At 40.6% G+C, this 8,420-nt stretch overlaps 1 long non-coding RNA gene across 1 annotated transcript in view; it reads right to left on the bottom strand.

The window, feature by feature from the left end:
* Positions 1-6,929: 6,929 nt before the first annotated feature.
* Positions 6,930-8,420, bottom strand: part of LOC138297094 (uncharacterized) — a 637,371-nt gene continuing 635,880 nt past the window's right edge. Inside the window, exon 4 of the long non-coding RNA XR_011203922.1 lies at positions 6,930-7,631. This is a non-coding gene — a long non-coding RNA (uncharacterized lncRNA). The remainder of the gene's footprint in view (positions 7,632-8,420) is intronic.

Below are 8,420 nucleotides of genomic sequence, written 5' to 3'. Positions count from 1 at the left end.
AAAGATATTTCAATTTGAGGGCTTGAAGAGATTACTGAAACTGACTGAATTACACCACAGTAGAGAAAGGAGAGAGTCTCCGTCTGGTATAGTGGGAGATATATTTGGAGCAATGATTCCTTCAGTGGGAGTTGGTCTGAATTCTATAAAGATTCGAAAGTTGTATACTATTGTGGATAACATGCTGACTAATTTTTCAGGAGCCATAAGCCTGATGGATACAAAAATGGTCGCTGAAAGAGTTATGGCTCTTCAGAACTGCCTTGTGTAAGACATTCTTTTAGCAAAAGATGGCAGAGTTTGCAAAATGTTTAATTTGAAGCATTGCTATTTGTTCATTCGTGATAATGGTAAAGAAATTGGAAGCTTACTTACTAATCTGACTAATTAAAGTGCTGATTTTAAAGAGTTAAAGGAATTAGTTGTTTGGGAGAAAGTTGGCGAAAAATTTGCTTCAGTGGAAAATTGGCTCAGGAACATTGGGACAGGGATAATATTGAAAATAATACAGGGGATATTGATTATTGTAATTTGCATAGTTGGAGCATGGGGAATATGTAAATTGCACAGGATGATCGAATTGAACAATAGGAAAAATTATCAAAGGAGGGAAAAAATGAAAAAAGAAAATTGTTTAGGAATTTTTTTAAAAAGGGAACGAAGATTTAAGGGGATGGAAATGACAGAGGGGGTCATTATGAACACGGTGGGAAACCACGCCGTGTTCATGCTGGCAATCTTATCACAGACCGCCAGCCTCCTTGAGACGCCACCGGCAGAATAATATACATTCTGCTGGGCCGGCGGGTGGAAACAGTGTTTGTGCCCGCCGGCCCAGCAGAATGTAGGGCTGGGACATTGCAGACGGCTCCACATGGAGCGGGTGGAGCAGCACCCATCGCGCAGACCACTGCCCGTAAATCGGGCAGTGACCTACGCGACAGGGCACTGCACAGGGGCCCCGGAGCACCCCTTCCGTCAGCCTTTCCCTGGCGGGGCAACCCACCAGGGAAAGGCTGGAGAAACAAGGGTTGTTTATCCAGAGGGTAGCACTGTTTGCAGCGCTGCCCTGTCGGATAAAGTAATCCGCTATCGTCAGGCTACCTGGCTACCTGTAGTGGCCCTACCTTGTTCAGAATGTGGCGGTTCAGACCGCCATGCCACCATGGCTATCTGAACCGCCATGTTCGTAATGAGGGCCAAAATTTTAGCTGAAGCAAAACATTTTGTGGGAAGATTCTGTGTGATGACATATTTAGTCATCAGAGGAGGGATTGTTAACGCTGAGTTTATTAATGAATATTCACGTATTTTGAGTGTTGAATTTGTGTAGTAAATGTATTAACTCCAAGAAAAATAATGCATGCATTTGAAGACACGTCCACAAGAGTGGCCGCCAATGTTCACGAAGTGTGCTTATTAATGGCTTATTAATATGAAATGTTGAGCTTATGTTTGATTAATGTTGTAAAATGTCATATTATGGGTTATGGATTATGTATTAGCTTTATTAATCGTAGGCTTTCACTTAGCGAGGTCTTGGCCTAGTTGCACAGCCTCATGTCAAGCTGCATTTCTGAGGCATTTTATAAAATGGATGCTTAGAGAATTAAATTGTGATTTTCCACTGACCTGACCATGTGCTCGTAGCTGAAGTTAGTTCTCATGAGAAACCGCTTGCTAGAAGATGCTGTACTTGCTAGTGAAACAATGTTTAATGTAATGTGTGTAAGACTGACCTTCCCAGGAGAAGACAATGGATGCACTGACTGGAAAATAAGCTGCAACAATATTGATATCTGATGGGCCGAATGATGAGAGGAGGAGAAGAGGAGCCAATCATTGACATATGAACCATGTACAAGTAAAATTGTAGATTTGAGGTTTTAGTTTCATTGGACTAGATGTAAACATGCAATTCCTTGACAAAGTATGACATGAGAAATAGTTTTAGGAAATCTAACTTAGTTGGACTGCACCGAGAGGAGAGGAGCCATTCCGCACCACTCTCAATTCCTTCCCAAACATTTAGTTATTAGTCTTTCCTGAACTGCTTAAAGAGGCTTTGTTTATTCTGAACTTTGATGCTGAATCCTGACGCCTTGCTAACTGAACTGATGTCCTATTGACGAAGACTGTCACAGCTTGCTGAACCATATTGAGGACAGGTATCTAATGACGTTACTGATTGTTATGTCTATTTGCTTTTGTTTCTAGTTACCAACCGCTAATTTTGATTGAGTCATAGTTAGGTGTTTTTCCAAATTTGTGTGACCTGATTGTTTTGCATGAAGACCGAACATGCAATGGTAATCTGATGCTAGTTAGGGTTCTCAATTATGAAGTTTGCTACATGTTACAACAGATGATGTTTTTTCCTTGTTGAATCTAAATGTATGTTATATTGTTTGCACAGTTATTCCTGCTATTAATTTGTACTGTAACATTAGAAAGTGTAGTAGCTTAAGCTTTGATTAGATTATGAGTCTTTCGCCGCTTTGGTCAGCCAGTATTATTCGTATATGTTTATCATTTGATTTTGAGATTAAGTTACATGACATTCGGATTGTTAATATAGGGAAATAAACATTCTAACCTTTACATAAAGGTGTGGTTATTCATGACTGCAAGGTTATGGTGTGTGGAAATTACTGACTCCTATTTATTATTGATGTCATTGATTGTTATTTGCTTGGATTTGTATTGGTTCAGGGTTCATGGTAGGAAAAACTCGAAGCACAGTCAAAAGGTCTATTGACCTATTCGCGTCTCCTTTTAAATTTACTTAATAATGTCTGATGCGCTAACAGTTTCCTAGCACTTGCCAATGAGCCATCCGATGCCTTGGACAAACCACTTTCTGTTGGTGAGATTAGAAAGGCCATAAGTAACTTGGGCAGAAGTAAATCAGTAGGGGTGTGTGAAATGTGCAAAATTTGCTTTCACATAGCTACTCATAATTTCAGCAAAATTCCGTTAAATTCTTCTACATGAAAATCTGTCACTTGTGATATATTGTAGCGCAAAATGCATCCTCACATCAATTTTTGATGCCAAGATGCATTTTAAAAAGCACTGTAAACAATGATCGCTTTGCATCTCATTTTTGTGCCTGTCTTTTAGCAATATACAAAGATGTGAAAATCAAGGAAGTGCTCCCACAATCTTGAAAGTAGGACTGTCAGAACCCCTTTCAGAAAGAAAGCCAAGGGCTTAAAGGATGTATCCACTCATTTTCTGAGCCTCTGTGACATTTTATTGTTGAAGGGACCAGATACACTTATATAGTCCCTTCTATAATATAGATGTCCTTATTAGCATTGGGGAATTACCCCATGCTAATGGGGGAAATATGCTGCCTCTGTGCTCATGCTGTGTTATTAATGTGAGCGCAGAAGCAAAAACAAAACATCAGGAGGCACATTAGCTGTCTGCCACAAAAAGAAGACACATAAATAGTGTCACCCCCCCCAAAGGGTGGCTATTCCAAAAGGGCCCCACTGACACCCACAGTCATCCCTATGGAATAGGATACAGTTAATGCACCCACCTGCAGGGGGATCTATGGCCCCTTATAAAATGAATGCTGGGGACAGCCTGCACTGTGAATAGGGAGCTGCTTCTCCAAACAGCTGTTCTGCCTTTCATTGATGCACAGCTCCCAGGAGGAGCTGCAAGGCTCTACTTTCTCTGGGGGAAGTGTGCTGATTGTAATCGGGTGCACTGCCCTGGTCTGCAAGAGGTGCACTTTGTTTATGAGACACCATGGTGCAGGCCAGGGTGGTGCGCCCTTTCCATAATGCAGCCTCTGGTGCTTAAAAACATCCACTGAGGACCCTAGGACTGCAGGAATAACCAGAAATATAACTTTTCCAGCAGCTGAAGAAAAGAAGGACATACTTTTTTCTTTTAAAAAATCTGTCTTGTCCTGCTAGGTGATTTTTTGTTATGCTGATTCAGTGGGACCTCATAGTAAAGGAAGCCATTTCTGGGAGCCCCTCCCAGCCAGTGCTTCCAGCCTTGCCCCATTGGTGGATTGTGAGAACCAATTAAGTGGCTACATCTTTGATTAAGGTCAGGGGGCAAGTCTAGTCCAGCAGTGAATCAACCTAGGTGGCAATAAAATCCAAGCCTTCTCCTGCTTGGAACTTCTAGCACAAACCCAGAGCCTCATTTAAAACACTGTGGTGCAGGGCAGCGCAGCAAGACTATTTTCTGCACCACTCTGCATCAAAAGGAAAGGGCAGGAATGTGCTGTATTAATGACCTACGACATATTTCTGTCCTTTTTGCCTGTTTCACTGCACCAAGCACCAAGGCAAGCCTCCAAGGGTGTCTGTGGTGTTTGCATGATTTTTATGAGCAGGAAGGGACACCTTCCAAAAACAAACAATGGAGTTATTTTCCTCTTTCTTTGCAGAATTCAGCACACAGAGAAAAAGGACAAAATGAGGAGAAATAACGTTATTTCTCTTCGTTAACCCTCCCCTGGGGAGTCGCATAGTTTTGACACATTCCTAGGTTTACAGATTCTTGAAAATCTGGGTATGTGTCAAAACCCGTGGTTGTTGCATAGGAAAACCTACCGCAACGCCCATGTAACTCCTCCTTGGCATAGAGTAAGCCAACGCCTTGTCTTACTCCATAACTATGAGCCCGTAACAAAGCTGCGCAGGGTGGCTTTTGTAATAGACCTTAAGAAAACTTCAGAGGGCCTACTCTGGTCAACACACAAATTAGAAAACAAATGTGCAGAAGTCTATATTATATGAGAAAAGTACGGGCCGTGGTTTGAACAAAATGGCCAATAAGGAACGCGTGTGACAGAAAGGAGAATGAGAAGAGAAGCCAGGTGTAGGGTAAAGCAGTTATGATTCAGCTTAGCATACCACAGATAACTTAGAAGGACGCACACACACACAAGGGAGAGTCTGAGGCACTTTCTGATATCAGGAAAGGAGAAGGGTAAATCATGACAGACTTGAAAGGGAGACACAGCGTTAGATGTTTGTGTTTCAAGGCTGACAGAAAGGAGGAGACAGGACGTAAAACTTCAGAGACTGGTAGACGTGTAGGGGGAAATATTGATAGAGGTCACAGGGCAGGATCGAAGGACATTGTGTATGTTAGATAACATGTACGTAATAAATGTCATGAATGTATTTTTGTAACAAGCAGTCAGAGAGCGTAAGAATTATTGTTTTGTTAATTGTAAGTGTTGTGAAGGAGGTGGATTTTAAGTGCCCACCAAGTGTATAAAAATCACTATGTGTAAGAGCTGAGTTGAGTGTGGCTTAAGTTGCAGAACTGTGCTGTATTCCCTGCCATATTTTATTTTGCTTATAAATGATCAATTATTACTTGCGTTGCATTGCTCATAAATATGATTGTGAGGCCTAATATGATTGTGAGGCTTGCACGACCAGAGCTTCATAAAAAGTGACACTTCGGGCGGCGCAGGCCTCTTGTAAATGAGGTGCAGGAATTAGAAAAATGTCACATATCACAGATTTTGTGCCCCTTAACTGTGTCTTCCCACCCTTCATGCAAGCATCTTTATGCACAATTGCTGACTTCTGCTCTTCCAAGACATCCAATTTTTACCTCCTCTTAATTCAAGTTTTTCTGGCCCGGCATTTTACACAAATAATATACTTTTAAACTTCACCCATTAGCTTAGTGCAACTCCCATTTCCTCATTCCAAGCCAGGAGTGAAGTACTTCAAGAAAGATACTAGCATAGGGCTAAGTGAGATGTGTGGTTCTAAGTATATATTGTACCCAGACCCTAGCCAAAGAAACAGCGCCTCCCTTAGGTTGTAAAAATATAGAAAGCACTGGGAAAGTATCACTAAACAGGGCAAGTATTGCCTTTTATTGCTCACAGCCCACACTTATTTGTGTTATCTTCATCAACGCTCACCGAACAAAGGTTTGTCGTAGATGAAACGCGTTCTTAGTAGTAAATATGCAGTGATCCCTTTCACCATACAAACATATTCCTATACATTTATATTGCATCGCAACATAACCTGAAGACCAAAAACACTGCAATAAAATATGTGACAGCGACAGTCACCGTTTTCACAGATAACGTAGTTGTAATGAGTTTAACAAGAAGACAACTAGCTGTCATTATTTCACTAAAGTTTAAAGGGTGTTAAATGTCAAAGATTGCTTTGAATTTAGAAACAAGGACATTTATGCGGCTGAGAAGTGAAAACATATGCCGACATATTGCTGATTTTGATACTTAACTAGTGTCCATATGATTTTGAGCAAATCACAATGTCTGTCTCCTTTTGCGTTGTACTTTAAATGTGTGGTGTAATTATATGCTATGTAAGACTGTATGGACCGAACTGTGAGTGCATTCAACCTTTCATCAACAATCACCTTCGCCACCTCTAAATGTAACTATTTTGTAGCCAAACCCCCATTGAACAACCACACCACTATAAGCAATAGAAATGTCTTATAAACATATAGATAATTTTCATATTTTCGATAAACTTTAAGTAGAAATTATTTGTTTCTGAGTGAGAGTGTAGAGTAAAGGCACCTCTTTCTTCAAGCACAGATCTTACCTGAATGTTGTATTTTTTTAGTACATTTTAGGCAAACCCTCTTGAACCACACCCAATGCATTAGCAAAGCTCAAATTGCTTATTCTTGGAAATAGGGGACTCATATAACGTAGACCTGCTCTCAGGAAATGTTGGTTAAAGAAGGAAATGGGACCCTGATGCATTTGTAATGTGATCCATGCTTATTGATATGTATCAAGCAAATAGACAGAATGGGTGATGAACTGTGAAAGCAAGGTGCCATTGAACTTGTCCAGAGTAACCCTTCCTCTTCAGAGCTTTTTCCCCAAGGTAAGTAATAATTTTTACTGACGGGTTTTTCCATTTTCAAATATGTGCATTTATTAAAAAATGTATGAATACATAATTTTTGTTAAAATAAATTATTAAAATGCTGGCCATACATAACAAGATAGCTACTCTTTCTGTCCGCTGGTAGCAAACATTTATAGTTTATCACTAAAACGCCATTCATCCTATAATGGAATTTATGTTCGCAATTACAATGTGTTAAGGCAAGCTTGGCAAACTCAGATGCTTTAAAGTTTGCATTACGTCTCCTGCACCAGATACAAGTATACAGCCTCGATTCTTGTACAGAAAGGCGTCTGCAACAACCAACACATGGGTACAGATAATAGATAAGGATGGACCATCTGCAATGTATTTTGAAGCTCTGTCTCTTTGCAATGCATTTTGTAGCTCTGAATGTTTTTGTACAATATGTTTAAGAAACTCAAGTTTACAGTTTATAATTTCCTGACCACAGCTGCTTCACAGTGGACGCCATGATTACAATCCACTGGTTCATGAATCACGTAGTCCAGTTATTTCCATCAAAGGTTCGTACTCCAAGGTTTTCGGCAGCTCTGTTAAAGTGTCATTCGCTGATCAAGTGGAACCTTTTAGATGACACTATGAAGGCCCAAGTTCACACATCTCTGAAGATGGTCCAGGTTCTGTAACTAATCTGACTCACAAAAACTAGAGGGAGAGAGTTCATGCACACATCTCAGTTGTCCATCTTCACCCAAAGTGATTTGCCTAAAAGAAAGAAATTGGAGTCACTCTTCTATAACATCTACATTAGTATTACAGCAGTTTCAATTTTATCTGCACATTCTCCAAAGATAATCCCATATTCGACAGCATCCAAGAGTCTAAAATTAATTTACTTACCTGTTACTCTATTATCTAATCATGTTCACTCTCCATTTGGATTGGTTTGGCTTCACTGCATTTGTCAAGTGGTGCCTGTGCTTGAACAAACAACAAAATATCAAGGAACGGGTTATCAATGTTCATTGGCACAATGATAATGAGGAGTAGGCAGGAACAAAAAGTTATTATTTGGGAACATGCACTGTGCATTATTGTATTATAATCTAGGAAAATAACAGAAAAAGGTAGGGGGACATCAGGAATGACACTATACCCACTGTCATTCTTAGCAAGATGGTAGGTTAGGAAACAGGTAGGTGTTCGCAAAAAGCTGTCACAGTGCAGCAACTCGGGGTGTTATTGAAAGAGAACAGCATGGCAGAAGCAGCTTCTGAGAGCAGTATTCTCTGTAGCCTAATGTTTCCAGGCATATTGTCCAATAAATCCAAGACTTAAGGTCCCATAGAGCACTAATGACAAAAAATTAAGAGAGTGATTTAGAATCTGGCAGATGTGGTTACTCCATCATGAATGTCCGTTGTTTTACGAGTCCATTGCAGCTGGGAGTGCTTGGCCGGTGGAGGCCCTGAGTGCCCAGCCATGATTGCTCCCTGTGGTGAATGGGAGTAAGAATGCAGTCCCCCATTGGAGTCAGTGGGGGCATCCAGCTAT

The sequence above is a fragment of the Pleurodeles waltl genome, chromosome 1_2 (genome assembly GCF_031143425.1).
Source record: "Pleurodeles waltl isolate 20211129_DDA chromosome 1_2, aPleWal1.hap1.20221129, whole genome shotgun sequence".
Lineage (NCBI taxonomy): Eukaryota > Metazoa > Chordata > Amphibia > Caudata > Salamandridae > Pleurodeles > Pleurodeles waltl.
The sequence above is the reverse complement of the archived record's forward strand: the minus strand, read 5'-3'. Positions and strand labels throughout refer to the sequence as shown.